At 33.3% G+C, this 22498-nt stretch overlaps 1 long non-coding RNA gene across 1 annotated transcript; it reads left to right on the top strand.

Annotated features, from left to right (window-relative positions):
* The first annotated feature begins 264 nt into the window (after positions 1–264).
* On the top strand, positions 265–2453 carry LOC115959597. The gene is made up of 3 exons (XR_004084933.1): positions 265–334; positions 948–1001; positions 2431–2453. It is a non-coding gene; the product is annotated as an uncharacterized LOC115959597 (long non-coding RNA).
* Positions 2454–22498: the final 20045 nt, after the last annotated feature.

Here is a 22498-nt window from a genome sequence, read left to right as displayed (position 1 = left end):
GCTTATGTTTGGACATGTGATTTTTTGAAAGAAAAATTGTTTTTGTTAATAGAGAATGTTCATAATATATGATTGTTTAAGGTCCTCAGATATTGTCAAGAACTATTTTTTTCTTTTTTGTTTCTCTAAAACTACATAGTAAATTAAAACTTGCATTTTTCTTTACAAAAATAGTCCTATGGACAGTGAGATTGACATGTCTTTCCATTTGATTTTTGAATTTGATTGTGATTATCAATTTTTCATATACTTAATAATATATTTATTGTTTCTGTCTTATTGTGGTACAAATCGAATACTTTAGTGGGGTTTTTCAAACTTGGGCTTCTTCACAGTTAAATGATGGTATTATGATTTCTTTTGATTACATTTTTGTTTACGGTATCTTAATTTCTAATGTCGTTTCCACTTTGCAATTTTTATTTCATGTTAAATTATGCTTGATATGACTTTTGATTTTAGTTCCAATATCACATTAGCTATTGAGCATGTGAATCTGTTTCCAACTACTAAAGCTTAGAATGACCTGTTTTTGATCCTGTCTTCCAGATCTTGCACATTTGTTTGCTGCCTCCTAAAGATTGCAATCTCTGTAGTTCTGTACCTTTATAATCATAATGCACCTGAGCATGTGAATTAGTTTCCGACTATTAAAGATTGCAAAGCCAGTACCTCTTTTCTCTTAGAAATTGAACATTTTGGTACTACACACAGACAGACATACATTGATCCATGTCTAGGTTTAGAAATATATATATTATGTTACTTTCTTTTTTGCATGCTTGGAGTTACAAAGGATGTAGGAGTTAATTCTCTCGCTGTTGTTTTTGTGAGTAGGTATTAACTTGATTTAGGTGGTCATTTACTGCACTATTATTGATCTTCGTTATTCTGTTTTTTACAAATTATTTTAATTAAAAAAACTAAAAAAAATACTTATTTTGTAGGTTCTACTTTCATTTTTGGATAAAGAGCTGCATACTTAATTGCATCGACTCAAGGTTTGTTAACAATTTCTGTAAAAAAAATTTTAAAAAAGTTCCTGTTGCATAAAAGTTATATATAAATAGTCAATATAAAACCGTTAGTCAAATCATTTACTGCTTTGCTACTAATACATATATTGCACTATTTGTTTGATGTAGATAGTTTTGTTTATGGAATCTATATTTGTTCATTATTCTGTTTAGTTGCTAAATAAAAGAAAAAAGAGAAACAAAAGAAAAATTGACTCTTTTGTTTTTAGACTATTTTCATTTTAAAAAGTATATTTAACTCAGCTGAGTTGTTATACAAAATAAAAGAAATATTTCTTTTAAACGGTTGGAACATATTGTTTATTGCGATTGTTATACTCATTATTTCTTTTAAATGGTTGGAAGGTAAAATATTTGTTTTCAATCATACAACCTGCCCTTGAATATTTTGTATCTATAAAAATTCTTCTCTTGGCTTCGACTCAAACTTTTCTCATAAACAATACTACTTTTGTTAATGGGAAAGAAACGAAAAACAGCTACCGTACATCATCTGTAAAGGAAAAACCAAACAGCTCGGCAACCCAATCTGTTTTGTGTTAGACAACACCTTTAAGATAATATACCCGACTGTTTTGTTCTTATTACAAAATTTGAATCTAAGTTCCCAAATTTTTGAATGTTTACATAAATTCATGATCTTTTTCACTCATTTTTATTGTGTCCATGCTTTAATTTAAAAGATATTGCATTAAACGACGTCGTTGGGTTATTTTGGCATTTTAAAAGGTGCAGGAGTGGTGGAGAAAGTAGAAGTGGAGGTAGAGATAAAGGAATATAAGTTTTGGAAATTCTTAAACATTTTTGGTAGTTATAAATAAACAATTAAGTTCTTTCTCAATCTAACATTTTAATCTATTTAGATTTTTATAATTTTGGGTGTGTTATTGGTGGTTGATATACATGCCAATTTGTTTGGTTTGTTATCTGCTCATCCTGTAACTCCCTTGATATCCTTGCTCTAGGAGGTATAAAACAATGCAAAAAAGCTTGGTGAGCTAAAACTTTTAGAGTTACTTCCTTTCCAATCGAGTCTAAAATCTTAACAATTTATGTTAGGTTTGTTAATTCTACTTCCAGCAATCTCCCTCTATGTTCTTGATATTTGGTTCTTCATTTTGTGAATTTTAATTATTTTTATTTTGCTTCATTCATCTCTCTTCAAATATTACGATTATTTGTTGGTGATATTTCTGCATTATGGTGTTTTTAAAAGAAGGCTGCTTTTGAATCAATTTGTATCTATGCTAATGGTGTATATATTGAGAATTTTAATAATAAAGGCATGCAAGATTTTGATAAAATCATGAATCTTAACTTTTGTTGAGGGCTTCAAAAGTAGGAAATGAAAATTTTGGAAATTTGCTTTTGTCTGCACAATTTTGCAAGGCAGGAAGCTTAAGATGGGGGAGCTTTAGTTGTATAGCACTGAGAAGAATGAAGCAATCCAAGAGAGACTCTTTGGGATACAGTGTAGAGTCAACAACAATATGCTTGCACCTGTTTTCTCATATTAATTTCTCATATTTAATATGATAACTTAAACAAGTCTTATTAAGAAAATTATTTTTATTGATAAAATATAGTTAGTGAAGCTGCCACTAGCAATTTAATAAGATTTTGTTGTTGATTTACAAAACTCTTTGAATATTATAATCATTTGTTATTAGTGCATATCATATATTTTACTTTCTGTTAGTTTCTTTTAAATGTGATATGTAATCTTTTGATTTGAAATTTTACCCTTTTTGTTGTGAAGGCAATAACCAGTGATTGAACATCATATTATTTTTCATCTACTCAAATTGTAAATCACAACAACAAATAGTATGTAAGCTTTTGCCTAGAATGAACATTGTAAATTGCTTCAAATGAGCAATAATTTGCTTTGTTGGCAGATTAAGAAATATTTGACAAGGTCACTATATATATATATATATATATAGACACACACACACACCTACCTTGGTTGACCAGCTCAAATCTTAATGAAATTTGTATATTCCTTTTTGTGAGTTATTCCTTAAAATCCAAAGCGAAAGGGTTCATTTAAGTTGACTAAATTTCTCTCAACCCGACAAAAAATGCATTTAATTTGAATAAAAAAAAAATATAGCATTTCTAAGAACTTTTCCGTGCATCGCACGGGTTATCGACTAGTATATATATAAAATCGAAACCTCTCTTTCCACAATTTTCCAATCAACATTTTTTATTTATATTTTTATAGTAAAAAAATAATTAATAAACTATTAATTAATTATCTAATAGTGGGCCGTAGATTCAAGTTGATCAGGACACAATATGAGGCTTGATTTTAAAATTAATAAACTAATTAAAAAACCTATCTTTCTTCCCCAAAAGCAAACCCAATAAAACTTCTGAAACAAACTTAATTAAAAAACTTCTCTTTCTTCCCCAAATCAAACCCATTAAAACTCCTTAAACAAACCTATTTTGCTACCAGACTAAAGAATCAACGAAGAAACAACAAATCAAGCAAAAGATTGTTATCTATCCTCTCTCAAACATTGACCCAAGCACGACCATGGGTGTTCCTCTCTCAAACACAGACCCAAGCTCGACCATGGGTGCCAACGTTTTCAATCTCCGACCCGGCCGCCATATCAGATCATTCTCTCTAGGTATTTTTCAATTAATCTATGACTAATCTCTTTTCCTACTGTCTTCAATTAGGTTTTCTGTCAATTTAGGGATTTCAATTCCTAACCCTTTTTTCCTCTCTATTCTTTTTTGTTAAAGTTAGGGAAACACTAATAGAAAATCAAATTCTATAGGTTTAGTAAGAAAATATTTTGGATATGAATCAGTTTCATAGTGGAGATAGTATTGAAGAGCCTCCCAACCCTCAAAATCTAACAACAATCCTACAGGTTTTGCTCTATCTTCAAGTTCTGCTTTATTTGTTATTTATGTTTTTTTTTAGCATATCCGATTTACCTTAGCTTAATTGTCTGTTTGGTTGAATAATTATTTGGCTACCTAAAATGCCAACTTTCTGCCTCTTCATTATAGAGAAATAGGGAATTAAAAATGTGTTGATGAAATTTTTATTTCTTGCTTTATAATTAATTCTTAATTTGGTTTGTATTCTAGAGTTGATTGTATTTTGTAGTTTATAATTTTGAATTTGGTTGGAAATTTTTATTATTATTTGTGAATTTGAAATTTAAAGCAGTTGAGTATGAGGACATTTGTAAACCTGTAGTTTGGCTTTGCGTGTGGTTCCAATATATATCAAATTTCAGGAAGGGGTTACTCAGTATGTGGTTTGACCTATAAAACTTCAATGCTACCCCATGAAGGTTGAGATGGTGAGACAATCCATGAGTATACATATACTATATCCTCCTCCTCTTAGGTTCTCACATTTTCTTATTTTGTATTTTAATTCCTTTTTCTATTTGGTTCGAGATTTGTACTTTACTTTATTTTTTTGTTATTATTAGTAGCCTTGGTTGGAGTTTCTTAATTCCTATAAGATATTGTTTGAAATACAAAGTATTTTGGCTGAATTATTATGTAAGCCTCCAATTTAGAAGTTGTATAACTAACTAGAAACTCAGATTCAGTTTGTTATCTTCTATTTGATTATTGAATTCCCTGTAGAATTTTTGTTTGTGGCAAGGTTGGAGTAGACTATGTATCTTTGGGAGTCTTTTTTATATTATTATTATTGGTTTATTAAGTTTAATCTAAACTGTATATGCCATACTGTGGCTCTATTTGGATTTTGAAGTTTATTTTATATCAGAAGTATTTGCCATATAAAATATTAGTAGTAAATAGTGTTACGGTATGAAAATATCATAACACAAGTACCGTTTTACATATAACATACCTGGCTGGCTATGGTAATTTAGTCTTTGCACATTCGTGATATCATTATAACTACGGCATGTAGCTTTGGATAGGTGCTTCCAATAATTGGGTTATTGGATTTAATTTTGTGAATTCTTATCTGGGTTCATGTATGGCTGCCAATGTCTGAATTCTTATTGTAATTTATGCACGATTAGGTGTTGGTTACCTGAGATTTTAAGTTTATTTTAGGTTTCTAATTGTGATGGGAATGCCCTGTTTTAAACATATTGTCTTTCATTTCTATTTGCTGGGAAATCTAACTAAATATCCAGCACAAACTTTGTGATATTGATGGCTGATAGATCGTTATTATTCTACTGTTATAAGTATGAATATTTGATCTAAATTCAATGTGTTTCAAATCCTGCTGCAGTTGCATGAGCCCTTTGTTGCATGCCATAAATGACCTATGAAAATCTTAGAATAAAATGAGAGGTAGCTAACCTAACTTCTAGCTAGCACTTCAAGTCTTCAAGAGACAATGGATCCTCCGTAAATAAATTGAATCTATAAATATTGAAGCTATAATGTCATGTGTTCTGTGCATTGTCCATACCCTCCTTGCTTAAGAAGTGTCCAACAATTACATGTGATAGGAGGGTCCACTGATGGACCTGAAATTAACAATCTCTATTCTCCAGTTCATCTTTTCAGTTTCAACATCGACCATTACATTTTATGCATGAATGGCCTTTTTGTGATGGTACGAAAGTGTTTAATAAGGTCAATTTAATTGGCTCTGCCAGCCCTAAGATGCAGTGCGTTTACATTGGAAGAAAGAAAGGGCCACTGCATTTCAAGCTGAATGCTGAATTGTACAATGTCATATATACATCAGTGTATTCATTATTGTACCACAGATATAAGTTTATATATAGACAATTGTTTTTTTTAATGAGTCTCGTGCATTGCAGGAGAGTATAACTTATTGTCAACAATACTATGGCTAATATCTTTATATAATCTAATAGGCTGGTGGAAAATAACCAACCATAGTACAAATGCCAAAGCAATTCAAACCACAAGTGACAATTCAAGAAGAGATGAACATCAACAGAAGAACCATAAGTGAAATAACAAAATTTATGTGAGACTCTGGTAATAAGGTAAGAAAAAAGAAAACCTTGAACAATAACATTGTGTCCTTAACATTGCTTTATGTAATATAGACCTACTTTTACAAAATTTAACTATAAAATTATGAATTGATTGATATAAAATTCAATTTCTAGGAAATTATCTTTACCTGTTAGGGAAAGATTATAAACATTAAGATAGATAATTCTAGTTGGTATTTTATCTGTTGCGAAGTATGTCATAAAAAGGTAACATCAAGAGATGAATTTTTATGGTGTGACAATTGCAACAAAAAGGCATGCTTCCCAATCCCAAGGTACACAAAATGAAAATGTGTACTTTTTATATTAAAATACACAATAACTAATTTGATATTAACATTATATATGTCATTTCTTTTGTCAGGTATAGAATTCAAAAGCAATGTGCAATTCACACTAACATCTGTACTCAAGGAAAACCAAAGGACATAGTCAGTGACTACTACGAAGTAACAAAGGAAGAAAATACAAAAATAAAACGCTTTAAAGTTGTCTTTCAATTTATTTTAAATATTGATTAAGTAGTTCTTTAAATTTGTGTTTCATGCATTTTATGGATAATTGAGGATATTAAAGATTTAATTCTTCATTTTATTCTAAACTTATGTTTGATTTCTATTTTTTATTATGTAAATTAATGTTTCATATCAAGATTAATATTTCATATCAAGGATAGGAAGCTATAAAACTGGAATCCTAATGTACAAGCAAAGAGGAAGAGAAAAAGAATAGCTTACATCTTTATACACTAGCTTTCCTGTGCATCGCACAGATTAGCGACTAGTATTATTTTATTATAGAATCTCACAATCTAGGAGTCTCAGTTATTGAGAAATTATACGGTCTTATAAAATTATGTTATTTGTCCACCTTCTTAACAAAAGACTTTCACTTATTTAAAATTGCTAAGTCAATATTCAGTTTTTATTTAAAACTTTACAATTTTAAATAGGTAGGAGTCTTTTACTGGAATAGTGGATTACATCACTCGTCCAACGTGAGGACCTTATAATTTCTCCTCAATTATCTCTGTTCTCATTTTTTTTTCCCACAAATTGCATCTCGGTCCGAAACTCCTATCACACCTTCGGCTGCTAATGCTAGTGCTAGTGCTAGTGCTAGTGCTAGTGCTACACAAACAATATGTCGACAAATATTGAGGTATGCTTTCATAATATAATAGTTCCTCGTTATTTAAGTTCCATGTCTATTAACCTATTTATTTAATTTCTTCTTATTTATCTAATTTTTTTTATATATTATTAATGACCCGTTTGGATTGAGAGAAAGCGAGGAGAGCAAGAGAGAATAGAGTAGAGTTTGTAAGAAATTAGGTTAATTTTCAACTAACTTGACTTTACTTCCCCTTAATCTAAACATACATAAATCTTTATAAGCAGTTCCATACAACAATTATTTGCTGAATTTCCTGTCTTTATTGCCCCCATCTTCCACCCGACTATCTCTCAGTTTCCCCTGTCTCCTCTAATATACGTCACTACTTCTTTACTCTCTCACCATTTTCCCTACAACTCTCTCTCTCTTCTTGTCTCTTTCTTCTTCTATTTTTTTTTTTTACCCACCATTAGATCCATTGTTTTCTTTCTCTATTGTACTATTATTTTCTACTGTGATCCACAGTGGGTATTTCAAGGCCAGAAAAATTCTTTCAAGTCTGACGAAAAAACTTTCAAACCCTAAATCTCATTTGTCTGGATCTTTAATTTCAGTCAGTATTGATCGAAACGGTCTAGAATGGGCCGAAATTTCATCGAAGGTGGAATAGGGGGCTTACCTTTCTAGATTATATATCGGTACAAGATTTTTAAGCCGTTTCAACCAAATTGAAACATTATCCATATTACATCAATTAATAAATATTATGTAGTAAAATTTATAGTATCTATAGTATTTTTGCAAAAACTATTTACATTTAGTTTAGTAAATTTTTAATTATTAAAATTCTTTCATTTACGAAATTGACTTTCTTGCTATTATATTTTACAATTATTTTTAATGAATTTTAAGTTATTTGTGATAATCAATTGTCGAATTTGGTTTATCTACTCTATTGATATCATTTTGGTCACCCTCTTCTACATTTTTTTAATTAAAAAATTGTAAGGAATATTATTAATCTATACATAACTAAAGTGAAAGTTCAACAATTAAGCTAATCCACATTAATTTTATGTTTTTCTTAAATTATATTGTCAATCTACTCAAATTTTATATCAAGTATCAGTACAATTTTTGATACTTCTATTTCGCTTATATGTTAAGGGTCTTGTTAACACTTGTATAAAAAAATTAGTTATTTTTTTCTTTTCTTGTAAAAATTTTATAAAAATATTTCTTATACCAAGCCCTTAGAGCATTCAATAACTTTTCTCATATTTAAAACTACTTTCAACCTAATTAAAGTTACTCTTGATTTCAAAATTCTCTTGGAATTCTAGAATTTAACTCAAGTACAAAGACAAACTTCAATGAGAAATTTATTGAACAACATCATATTCCCATTGAAAGAAAAAAATTATGCCTTTTCAGTATATTTCCATAATGAATAAATTTTGATAAAACATTAGAAAATTTGATAGTATCACAATAACAAAAATTGTAATAGAAAGTAGGAAGTATGTATATAAATAGACCAAATGGTCCAAAAAGTACCTTCTTTTACCTACTAAAAAGAATCAATTCAATCTGGCTATTTAATTACTTGGGTTTGGCTTATCTCCAGTATTTTTTTAATTGGAATCTCTTTTTATTTTAATAAGAAACTACCACATCATCCACTAACTAAATAAAAAGTGAAGATTAAAATCCACTACCACTTGTCATTATATGTTTAAAACTAAAGAACATGTTCTTTAAAAAAAAAAAAAGTACTGGAGGTAAGTCACACCCTAATTACTCTATGTCTCTACCAAACTAACAATGAAACTATCTATTAAAAAATCATTGAAATTAATGATTTAAGTACCAAAATTATTTGTTCTATTAATTATTGTTTCAAAAGAAACCATTTAAAAATTCTTCATTTAAAATTACTATTGTCATCCAGTTAAAATATTTGCAAATCTTTTATGTGATCAGCTTTATAGGATAATGAAGGAGGATGATTAAATTTATTTATTTTTTATAAAAAATTTGTAAACATTAAATACAAAATGATCATTATTCTTGTAGCACCAGTGCATGCATTTTAACATATTAGAAGATAGTGGCATAGAATGAACTTTGAAGTCAAATTATAGCATGTTGTATTTTACATGCACGAGGTGTGTTTTTAATCCTAGTTGCTCTTATCTTGATAGATAGGAGGCTCTTCAACTGCAAAAGGAATTGAAAATTTGGTAAGTGAGATCACAAGAATGTTTGAAAGTTCGAAGCTACAATTCATACCTGGGAGTTTGATCAGTGTTCCAGATCACCTCCGCAAACTGGATGAGCAAGCCTTCACTCCTCTGCTTATGATTTCAATTGCCCTATTCACCACTCCAATGTAAAATTACAAACCATGAAAAAGTGTAATGTACTGTTTTGTGAGTGTTTCATTCAACGGGCTAACATAAACTTGCAGAATTTAGTACACACAATAAGAGATAAGGAAGAAGAAATTCGCTCTTACTATGCAGAGACTTTTGTGTCCAACATAAGCAGTGATAATTTTGTGACAATGATCCTGGTGGATGGGATGTTCATTCTTGAGTACTTATTAATTGCATGAATGGAGAGGAGAAGCATTTTAAAGAGAAACCTTTTCCTTTAGCTATTATCCTTATTCCTATGCTCGTAAAGAAACATTAGAAACATAATTTTTATTGTTACTTGTTAAGATTATAAGTTGTAATTAAAAAAATAATCACCAAAATATGACTTTTATAATATAAAAATTTTTGAAAAAAAAAAAAAAAGTCAAAGAGAAATGAAAACTCAGTCTTAGTGACTTTTTTTTAAGCTCTGAGGAGGGTGAGGTTATTATAGTTTGTTCAGATCACCGTGAGAAGATTCTTGAGAATGCAAACTCAGTCTTATTGGCCGATTCCTTACAGCAAAACCCATCAACCTTCGTGCGGCAAAGAATCTTTTAAGGTCTGTTTGGAAGTTTGGTTAGGATCTGAAGATTATTGATGTTGGAGATGGGCTTATTCAGTTCAAGTTTGCCATGAAGAGCCAATTATTATGGGTTGTCAACAATGGGCCATGGAGTTTCGACAATCACATACTGCTTCTTAGATGCTGGGAGAAACGGATGACAGCAGTTTCAGTCCAGTTTCTGCAAATCCCTATATGGGTTCAGGTATGGGGATTACCTTGTGATTTATTTAATGTAGAGGCAGGTAGGGATATTGGTAATGGTATTGGCAATGTTGTTGACATAGATTGTCAAGCTATTTCATCTGAACAAGCCCGTTTTCTTCGAATATGAGTTGAGATGCCATTAGACAAACCTATTTGACGAGGAGCTCCTGTTATTAGTCCAGAGGGGGATAAAGTGTGGGTAGCTTTTCAATATGAACGCCTTCTTGGTCTCTGTTTCAATTGTGGTTTTTTGGGTCATGAAGAAAAGGTTTGTTCTATGCCATGATTTGATGAGGGCAATGAAAGTCCATATGGTGATTGGCTAAGAGCAGGGTTTCGTTGGCAGAAGGAAGCAAGGGGATGAAGAACACCAAGCCCACCAAAGGGGAATATGGACGACCATATTCACAGGGATAAAGATTCACCACAATCAATTTCAAAATCTAGAATTTTATAGGGCAATTCTCTAACTGTTGCAACGGTTACTGAACCTGGGACATCTAATGGTAATTCTTCAACTGCTATCACGGTTACAGAAGTTATGGATATTGATCTTGCAATTATTCTGGGATTGGATGGCTATGATTCTCAGCATCCGTGTACTTCGGAGATTAATGACACAAGTCCTTAAAGTGTGGTTCACACTGATGCTGTTGAGATAGAGCACAACTCCGAAAAAAAAATGATGCTAGTTGGATTAACGTGCCAATTGTGTATGAGGATAACTTGGTGGATCCTAAAAAATCTTCTCTGAGGCATTGGAAATTCATTCTTAGAAGTTCAAATAACAAAAATGCAAGTATAGTTACTCCTAAACTCCCAAGTTTATCAAAGCATATATCTTCACAGTATGATTCTCTAGATTCACACACTCACAAGAAATAATTTGATGCAGATTGGTTAAGGAAGAATAAAATATTTTAATATTTTATGTTGTTTTCTTTTTTCTAGTTGAATTAGGATTTTAATTGTTTTTCTTTTCCTAGTTAAATTGTTTTTCCTTTCTCAAGTAAAAGTAAGTTTATTATTTCTTTTCCTAAAAGGAGTAGGAGAAATTCTATTATTATAAATACTCTTTATAGAGGGTTTGATTATTGATGTGATACATTGATTAATAAAAGTTTGTTAGAGATGTTTTTTCTATTATTTTGCCTACTAGCTTAGTGTTCTTGTGGAACTTAGGTTTCGTGGAAGAGTTGTAGTAATTGTGTGTTACAGATTCTGCTTCTACGCATCTACACTGCATCACAATTGTTAAGTAAGGAAAGACTTAGTATGCAATCCTTCACCACTACCCCCACCATGAAGATTTTAAGCCTCAACTGTTTAGAAGCTGCCTAGATTATTGAACACATTGGTTTAATTAGAGATAGTTTTTCTTTTATTTCTTTTCATAGTATACCTTTACGATGTAATCGTGCTGCATTAGCATTAGCTAGTGCTGTAAAAGAGAATGAGGAGGCCATTGTTTGGTTAGAAGAATGCCCCTCTTTCCTCGTCCCCATTGTATACAAAGTGATTTAATTGAATAAAGTCTACTATCGTTTACCCTTTTGGTAATTTTGTAAATAGGTATGGAATGGTGTTTGTCAAATGTCAAAATAGCACCTTCCAAGATGCTTCTTTTTCAAAATTGCAAAAGTCTACCCCATTCCACCCGTGACTATCTCTCATCTCTTCTCTCATATACTTTGCTACTTCTCTTCTCTCTCACCGCTCCCTCTGTAACTCTCTCTCTTCTCGTCTCTTTCTTCTTCTTCATTTTTTTCTTTTTACCCCACCATTAGATCCATTGTTTTCCTTCTCTATAGTACTAGTATTTTCTACAGTGATCCACAGTGGGTATTAGGGGTAGAAAAATTCTTTTAGGTTTGAGGAAAAAAATTTTCAAACCCTAAATCTCATTCTGGCTGAATCATTAATTTCAACTGGTACCGACTGAAATGGTTCTTAATGGGCCGAAATTTCATCGAAGGTGGAATAGGGGACCTTACCTTTCCAATTTATATACAGGTACGTGATTTTTTAGCCATTTCGGCCAGAACAGAATGGTATCCATAACATTGGACGAAAGTAAATTGAGATTTCAAAGTGCACAGCATGTGAAGGGGGGAGAAAAAGAAGGATGACAAAAAGAAAGAAAAGAAGATAAAATGTAAAAAGTGAAGACAATGAGTAGACAAGATTAAAAGAGAAAGCAGGATAGTTGAGTGTGTATATATAAACACACATTTTTCAATCACATTTGTACTGTCATGGCCTAGGAGATGTGTGCTCAGTACATGGTCCAAACCTAGGGTTAATGGGCCAAAAAACCATACAATGTGCATCCACTTGCACATTGTTGTGGGAGCCCAGTGTCTAAGAACGCTCGGTAGGTGGGTCGAGGGTCTTTTATTGTTCGTCTAGGTTTTGGAATGCCTTGAAAGTGCCTTGGGAAGTAGCGCTGTCTAGGGGTGTGCGCAGTTTGGTCGGTGCGGTTTTTTTCAAAATTTTTCACCGAATCGATAGGGATCGGTTTTTCCATAACCAAAACTGATGCATACCGCCAAGGATCAGTTTTCCAACTTACAGCGGTGCGGTTTTTTATGGTCGGTTTTATCAGTTTTATCAATTTGAAATATTAAAAAAATGTTAGTCATTATTCAATCATAATCAAGTTCAACAGTAACAATAACATAATAATTTTTTTTGGCCAAATAAATACTTTACAATGAATAAATCTTATCAAAATTATAATTTATATTTTATATTATCAATATCTTAAGTTAAGTTAGTATTAGTGCTTTAGCGAGGGAAAACAAAAAGTATTAATGCAATCTAGCTGTAAAGTGTGATCCATGTAAACCACAAAAGCTTAGATATTTTCACCAACTTCAATGAAATATACTTTAGTAGACAGAGTACTCTTTGCTCAAAAAGAAAAGATAAGTTGTTGAGGTCTAAAAAGTCACAATACCCAAGCCCAAAGAAATAAGTGCAACGGGCAGGCTTAAAGCCCAAAAAAACATCAAGAAGAAAAAAGGGAAGCCCAGAAGCTTATGAGAAAAGAAGAAAGAAAAGGAAAAGAAGCCCATGTCAGAGGATTGAAGAAGAAAGCTGAGCCGGTATCCTTAGAGACTGCCAAAAGGCTCGGGATCCCCTAGGTATGTAAGCACAATCAAGAAAAGATTAAGACAGTTCAAAAGAAAAAGACAAAAAGAAACACAAGAAACAGAGGAGAGGCCACGTCCTTCTCAAGCATCAAACGACCTAGCAAGAAAAAGAGGAAAGAATCAGTGACTTCTCATAGCACAAGTGGGTAGCACCTTGGGGAACCAGAATGAAGAAGTATAAAAAAGGGAGTAGCAGCAAAAGACTTTCAAACCGGCAGAGTGGGATTCCGCCCGTTTGAGAAAAAAGATAAAGAAGAAGAACGGCCAAAAGTTGGATCGTGAAGAGCATGACCTCAGCATATTCCAAAATAGGTAGTCAACCATGGACTTTCAAAGAAACAAAACTAAAAGGAAGGAAAGGATGAAGAACAGGGAAACTGAACCTACTGAGCGAGGGGCATAATACATACTCTGGTACCTAGAGGGAAAAATAGGGGAATCATTAGTTCCCCTGGGACTCCAAAATAACACTATAAAAAGAGGGGAAAGGATTGCAAAGAGGCAGGGTGAAATTTTGGATGGGAGAATCATTGATAAAATTCTGTCGAGAAGAAAAAACTCAAAGGAAATTAGTAAAATTACTTCCCGGTGTCCTAGAGAAAGCCACTATAGCACATACTCGGATTCAAAAAGAAGCAAACTTTGCAAGTCTTAAAGGTTAGAATAACCATTTGAGACTGTAATTTTTGAGTTTGCTTGAACCTTGTATCATGTCTTAGTGAGCGTACTGTAATCATAATAAAGAAAATTCAATGAAATATTCTCTACTGATTTGAGGATCCCTAACCATTACTTTGTGCTTTTATTATTTTGTTCTCTGCATTACTTTGCTGTTTTGATTTGTTGTTCAATACAAATATCCTTGTTTGTTAGTTTATATGTATTGTAGGAAGTATGCCTTGTGTACCACTTGATTCTTAAACAGCCCTTTAGCTGAGTTGAATCAAAGCCTGGCCCACCACTATTCGGCTCGGGATCCTTGGGCCTGAGTGTTGCAGAAAAAGCACTCTCACATAAGCAAACAGAGTACTCAAAATCATAAGATAGCATTATGCAGATAAAAAAAAAAATACATGGAGATAACTGCACAGTCACAAAGAGAGTGGGAGATCTGTACTGTACCACTTAGAGCTATGCACATAGCAAGGGCAAGAGGAAGATTTGCACAAAATTGTGGCAGATTTGAGCAGAAAACTAGAGGCTTAGGCAAAAAAAAAAAAAAGATGTGGTTGCCGCATAAGGAAGATTTCTTTCTAGTTATTTTCTAAGAATGTTTTTCTTCTTTTCCCTTATTTCTATCTCTATATATGCATCGGTCGGTATGGTTTGTGGGTTGGTTTCGAAAATCAACTCTGACTGTGCCACCGCACCGACGTTGGAAGGGTCACTGGGTTCTGTTTGTCGGTATTGGCTCTTTTGGTCTGGCCAAAGTTCGATGCAGTTTGGTCGGTGAGGCTCGATTTTTTCGGTGAGGTTCGGTCACTGCTCACCCCTAGCGCTACCAAGCATTGTTTGACGTCTAGCACCAATTCCAACGATCACTTCCCAATTCCTAAAGTGGGCCCATTTTAGTCAGGAGAAATTAAAGGGGGACCCACTCACACAAGGGGCATTATAAAGCAATCATGACTAAGCCACTAAGAGAGACCTATAAATAGGAGATGAGAACAGGGAAAAAGGAGGAGACACTAAAGGGAGAGGGACAAGGAAAGTAACCAAAAGAAGACAGAAGAGTGTTCGGCTAAATAGGGCAGCCCCCTTAACAGGCCTTTAGTGAATCTCAAAAGAACTTCCCATCGTAGGATACGTAAAAGCCCACTTAAAGAAATAAATTATGAGCCCAATTACTAGGCAAACACGTAGCAAGGGATTGGGTGTGCATAATTGGCGCCTTTTGTGGGAATTTCCTACTTAGATGTAGTTCTAACAAGGTTCACTTAAGTGAACATGTCCAACCATCTTTCAGTAAGCTATGCCGATAGTGGCTCTAGGGGCTCATCCAGGAGTTCAAGTTGGTGAGAAAGAAGGCATAAGAGAGATGAAGACCGATGACGCGACTAGGATGGAGAACACTCTGGCTCGGGAGAGGGTTTTCATAGACATACCATTCGGTATCCGACATCTTTAAGCAAAAGCATCATGATAGGAGGGACCAAGAATTAGAGTGCTTATGTAGGTTGGTTAGGGATTTGGGGTTGGAGGTGTAGGATAGGTGTCAAAGGCAGAATTGCGGTGAATCTCCCGAGGGACCTATGAGTGTTAGGTATAGTCATGAAGAAGCATCTCATTGATTTGGTTCTCGTCAATCGAGAGAGAGATCCTAGGATTTCGCCGACAGGGAGTTGGTTTCTCCCAAGTGATGTAGACATTGCAGCATAGTAATGGATGCCATGAGTCGTGCATTATGTAGGACGGCTCAGTCATCGTTCTTGGATGAGATTGAACATGCCCAGATGCTGAGGAGGTTTAGTAGACCACCGTTTATTTCATACGACGGAAAAGCAGATTCTATCGAGCATGTCAGCCATTACATTCAAATGATGTCCCTTTTACAACCAAAACGACGCACTCATGTGTAAAGTATTCCCCTCCAATCTTGGGCCAACTGCTTTAAGGTGGTTCAATGGGTTGAGGAAGGGGTCAATTCACAGTTTTGGCGAGTTAATTCAAGAGTTCGGTGCTCAGTTCATGACATGTAGCTGAGTACCATAGCTAGTGGATGTGTTGTTCTCTATGAAGATGGGAGCAGGGGAAACTCTTCAGAGTTATGCTAACAGGTATTGGGAGTTGTGTAATGAGATTGGTGGAGGTAATGAGAAGGTCACAGCTAGCACTTTCAGATTGGGTCTGCCGAAGGATTCAGAGTTACGGGAGTTGTTGACTATGAGGCCTCTAGAGAACATGTGACAACTTATGAGGCATATCAAGGAGTATAAAGGCTGGAAGATGATCGACAGCAAAGTAATTGCATCAAGAATATAAAATCTAACAAGGGTACAAGAGTGATGTACTTAAAGAAATGCATAACATTTAACAATAAGTACTAGGCTACAAAGAATGGATACAAATATAAAGTACTCCCTTTATCATATCACTCCCTTTATCATGAATCATAGGAGTTGTGATGAACTTGGAACATATATACCTGTAACCTGAAACACTTGCACAAAACACATTAGACCTTCAAGGTAAAGCAAGTAATAAGAGGACAAGTATAATGTAACAAGTAAATTGTGATCAAGTAAAAATGATGTAAAATATATGAGCAACTTGACCATACACCAAAATAGTAAAAAATTAACGACTACAATGATCACATATCAAAGTAAATGATCATCCAAATATGCATTCAAAGAAGCACAATAGCATAAGAATGTATGCATGTCCAATATACAAACACGATGCAATAAGAACAACAAAAGCATAGATACTAAACATAACTCAAAGAACCACAAAGCAAACAAGAAAACAAACATAAAGAAACACAAACAAAACAATGTTTTCTTATTAACACAATGTCTTCTCCCCCTTGGTACATGCATCTCCCTTATGGAATATCTCTCCCCCTACAAATGTGAATAAGAAATAAAATTTCTTCTCCTAAGGATGTGCACAAGAGTTATATAGAAATGACAAAATTTTCCGATATACTCTCTAGAGTATACTCTCCCCCTTTTTGTCAGGAATAGACAAAGGGTCAAGGAAAAATGAGGGTAAGAGATGAACATATGAATAATGATAACAATGCATAAGGGGTGCGAGATGAATGAGAAAATGAAACTCAAACTTAAGACAAAATAGAGTGCTACAAAGCATAAGGTAAACATGACATGCTAGGATGAAGAAACAAGGTATAGACCAATGCATGACAAGGGTAGTAAAGGTGTGTGCAAAAGGTAACAATGTGCAATGCATGACCAAAGCATGGAAAATGCACATATGAGGCAAGGTGTGTTAAACCAATGAACCAAACATGTTCCTAATGAGGAAACATGAGAAACCCCAAAGTTTGGTACTCATCAGAGTCCAAACAAGTGAGAAAATGCCTAAGAGACATTTTATCAAACACTTGACGTGCACACTATGACCAACAATGTAAAACAATGCATGAACATCATGAAATCCACCCTTAATACATGTTATTTTTGCCACTAGGGGCTAACATTTAAAGCAAATAATCAAAAGAAACCAATCCCATACAAAAATTTGACAAAAAACTAAGTTTTCCCAACTCCTATGAAGAAAATCCCAACCAAGAGTACAAAACATTCCAAAACATAATCTAAGCATCCAAAACAATGAAAAGAGTTTAAAATTACTTTAGAGATGTTAATGAAATGAAAAACCTTTCAAATTGATTGGGTTTTGATGTAAAAATATTGAAAGAGGAGTTAAAGAGAGGACGGGAGAGGTTTAAAATAGGTTTCCCACGAAAAGCCCTTTAAAAAGCTGTTTCTGGGCATTTCGTGATAGAGTGAGTCGCGAAAATTTTCGCGAGTCACGAGCAAGTAATGAGATGAGTCGTAAAATCTTCTGGATGAACTCCCGACTTGCGTTGCATGACTTATGAGTCGCAAGATGAGTCGTAAAAATTTTCGCGAGTCGTGAGGTGAGTTGCGAAAAACTCTGACACCTGTTTTTCAACACAAAACATGTTTAAACAATGGAAAAAAAGTGAGCACTAAATATGAACACAAAGAGTGATAAAAATCACTTCCAAATACATATAAAATGATCAAAAATCTTTTTAGATTGATCCATATATAGTAGAGCACACACACATCACATTTAAATAAGTACAATCGAACAAATGAATAAGGCATTCATTGAACATTAGGCATGTGTGTTTTGTGTGTGTATTAAATGTGGAATAATTCTTAGTCTAGAGTGAAGTTTCAATGATCAATTCAATCAAGTCATACACAACTAGTATTAAGTCAAGTGGTCTATCTCAATTATAGAAATGAACATATGTAACCTTTCACAAGAAAATAATTACATATATTTGAAGCTTTTCATTTGGCTTCTTTACAATTCATAACATTTGATCATTTTCTATCTTTATATCTCTTTTTGAAATCGATGCCTGAAATTTTTGATATTTCAATTTGATGAACAAGCCTTTGGCTTTTTGGGCATCATACATTTTCATATAAGTCGCTTTCGCTGTTTCCTAGTCAAATACTAATATGTGCGACGGCTTTTGCAGCTCATTATCTCTTTTCATTTTGAGATTTACATTGGTTGAGTTCTTTAAGCAAAAAAAATAAAATAATGGGAAGAGATATAGGTACAAGTCTGTGCATGTATCAAAACCAACGTGACTATTGACTAATTATTTATGACAAGCTTGAAGATCGATTTACAACAATCACACATAAATGTTAAGATTTTTTTTTTTTTCTCCACAAAGATAGATGTGCATACATAAAAAACTAAGCTTATAAATGCACTAAGCCATTTGTATGGAGGTATTAGGCCAAACTCACATGTGATATGTACTCAAACATAGATGATCAAACTTTTTGAATTTTTCACTTTTTATATGGTTTTGGATTTTTTACTCACACAAAACAAAAACAAAAAAGTAAGATCAAAGAAAAAAGCAATGCATACAAATAAATCCAAGATGCAAAAATGCATGAATATATAGCATCTAATGCATGAAGAGTCTTACAAAGATCGAAAGAGTTTGATCAAGGACCAAAAGAGCAAAAGCTCAACCGTAGGAACCCTTCCTCATCCAAACAGAACGATTGTTTGAAATGAGTATCTCATGAGAAGTGAGACGAGGGTCGGAAGAATGAGAACTGAAGATGCACATAGACAAGAAGTTAAGAGCACTTTCTTTAACAACATGCTATTTTCACTCAAATCTGATTTACCCTTTTTAGTACAATTTCCATGAAGCTCAAGTTTCTTTTTTCTTTTGATTCTTTTAAGAGCATGAAACTTAGAGCAATGAGGTCTTAGATGACTAGAAGCACCACAATGGTGACACACAATGTGTTTAGGTTTACTAGGCTTTTTGGGAAGGGATTTAGTAACATGGTTTTGTTCTCTCTTCAACTTATGATATTAAAGTCTTATATGACCAATCACACTACAATGGTAGCAAGTTGGAACAAACTTAGATTCATCCAAAACCTTAGGTTGAGACCTAAATAGAGGTTTCGACTTAACAACCTTTCTCTCCACCTTTTGATTTATTTTACGTGGAGGAATGTACACTGATTTGTCCTTTGAGGTAAAACACACAATAGGCACAAAATCGGGTACTACAACATGATTGCAACAAATATTTTCATCCTTTTTAGAAATAGGTTCAACAATCAAACACTTGGCATGCATCTTAAGAGATTCATTTTCACATTTTAGCTCATCAACAAGTTTGTTAGACAAAACAAGTTTAGCATCCAAGTCTATATTCAAACATTCAAACTCTTTCAGCTTTTCAAGAAAATTTTCAGCAAGTTTCTTATATTTTTCAACCAATTTATTGGATTCATTGAGCTTAGCAATCAAATCATCATTTTCACAAAATAACTTGTTCAAATCCTTATTAAACTTATTATCCTTTTTTTTCAAGAGTTTGATGTTAGGAATAGTAACAACATCCATAGATTCAAGTAGCATAGCATCACAATCATGAGGATTATCACTTATAAAGGCATTTTCACAAACACATGGCATGTTACATTCATCATTAACCAAAACATGCATAGAGGCATACAAAGCACTATCCATGACAAATAAATACAAGGGGTCAAGGATCACACTTAGGTATTTAAATCACAACAAGTGTACCCGCTCTGATACCAATTGAATGTTCAAATAGCGTGTAAAACACTTTGAACGTTTAGACCCCTAAATTACAAATTACCAATTCAAGCTTATTATCAAACAATGTATATGCGAAATATGAAAATAAGCTAAAACAGAATTGATAAAGCAATCTAAATTAGATAAAATTGATAGTTTTTAGACCCCTTAAACAATTGATTAAACCTAGGTAATTAGCCAAGTTGTTACTTAGTCCAATTAAACAAGTCTAGGTTATCACAATAATAAAGATCAAATCATGCAAAGCAGCGGAAAATAAATAACACACGATATGATCACCCAGGAAACCAAACCGGTAAAAACCTGGGGAGGATTTGACCTAGCTATCCTCAAGGTAAACTTGAATCCACTCTCTTGAAAGAATCGAAGTTCATACAAAAGGACTTACAAGCACCCCCGCTTGACTTCCTAATGCTACCAACCAGTAGAACTTACTGACACGACCACGTACAAGCTCCGAATCCACGGACTCCTTCTTTCTTGGATTCCCACCAGCTACAAGCACCCCCGCTTGTGTATTCTTTAAGCTTTAATGGCAGCAATTGAATTAATCATCAAGGTGTAGAAAAATATCTCCTCCTTGAAAAACCTAAGTTTGTGTAAAGGAAAGCTCCTCTAGATCTCACAAGAGATTTACACAAACCGCAATATGAGCAACCTTTAGAGAGCCTTTCGGTACAAAACCCTAAAAATAAAAAGAGGCACAAGAGGCACTCTAATCTCTCTAAAAAAAACTTCAAAAAACGTTCTAGGGTTTTCCTTATATATAGGAGAGTTTTACTTGAACCCTAATACGTTTAAGTAGAGTTTGGGCTGAATTGAAACTCTGCAGAAAAATAAATCTGCACGTGGTTCGATCGATCGAGTCTAATTTTCGATCGATCGAGCCTTGCAGATTTAGTCCAATAAATTCTGCAATCACTCAATTCCAATTTCACAAATAAACATACTTTGAGCAAGTCTAAACCTAGACTCTATGTTTTGACCATGGTTTGCCAACATAATACAAATTGAAGTTCTAATACATTAGTACCTAATTTCTTAGAACCTAACAATCTCCCCCTTTGGCAATCCGTGACAAAACACATCACAAACATGAAATGCTCAAAGTTACATATAGCCCAAAAATAATTCAACCTAACTACTATCTATCAGTTGCAAGTGTAGACAGCAGCATGACTTAATCAACCTGTATATTTCCTGAAACACTCAACAAACGCATAAACGCATGTGTGACAGAAAAACAAAAACAGTAAATCAACAAATATGCAATCTAACTCTCCCCCTAAGTTAGATACATCAAAAACAATGTTAACTCAATGTTAGCTCCCCCTAAACAGAACATTCTTGTATTTTCCACACATTTCATCTAAATCTCTCCCCCTTTTTGTCACGCATTGACAAAGACAACTCAAACAAAGAGTTGACAGAAAACATACGCAACAAAGTAAGAGAAAATAGAGAAAGAAGGGAACACAAAACAATTCAACTCTATAGGAAATAGAGACAACTCCCCCTATGAACAACAAAGGTTAAAAACAAGCTTCTCCCCCTATAAAAATAGGAAAAACAAAACAAGTTTTGGAAAAAACAGTTTTGAGGAAAAATAAAGGGGTTGGGGATAAATAAAAAGACACAAACCAAGTTTTCAAAAAAACTAAGTTGAGGATACACATGAAGAAAAAATATTCTCTCTTTCAATAAAATGCAAACATGGCACTATGTGACCCATAAATAGTTGCATGAGTAGAGAAAATATTTGCACATTGATTATCCATCATATCTCTTAAGAAAAATATTTTCTACAGTTCACACATAAAAATAGCATATACTAGAAAGTACATAACTCAAAAATTAATCAATCGATTTTTAAATCAAGTTGAATACCCAATTTAGCAAAGTGTATGCATGTTATATGTGAAAACAATGAGAGATATGACCGCAAAAACTGCAAGATGGATACAAAAAATCAATGCAATACATGTGAATCCTAAACATAAATGAAGCATGGAAAAATCAAATTTTTCAAAAATAGAGCAATTTAATGCAGAAACTCCTCAAAGCATAATATTTCATGAATAAAATGCATGAGTATGAGATTAAAAGTTTTTCAAAAACACTAGAGTTTAACCCAGATCTTCCAAAAACAATT

The sequence above is a fragment of the Quercus lobata genome, chromosome 9, assembly GCF_001633185.2.
Source record: "Quercus lobata isolate SW786 chromosome 9, ValleyOak3.0 Primary Assembly, whole genome shotgun sequence".
Taxonomy (NCBI): Eukaryota; Viridiplantae; Streptophyta; class Magnoliopsida; order Fagales; family Fagaceae; genus Quercus; species Quercus lobata.
The sequence above is the reverse complement of the archived record's forward strand: the minus strand, read 5'-3'. Positions and strand labels throughout refer to the sequence as shown.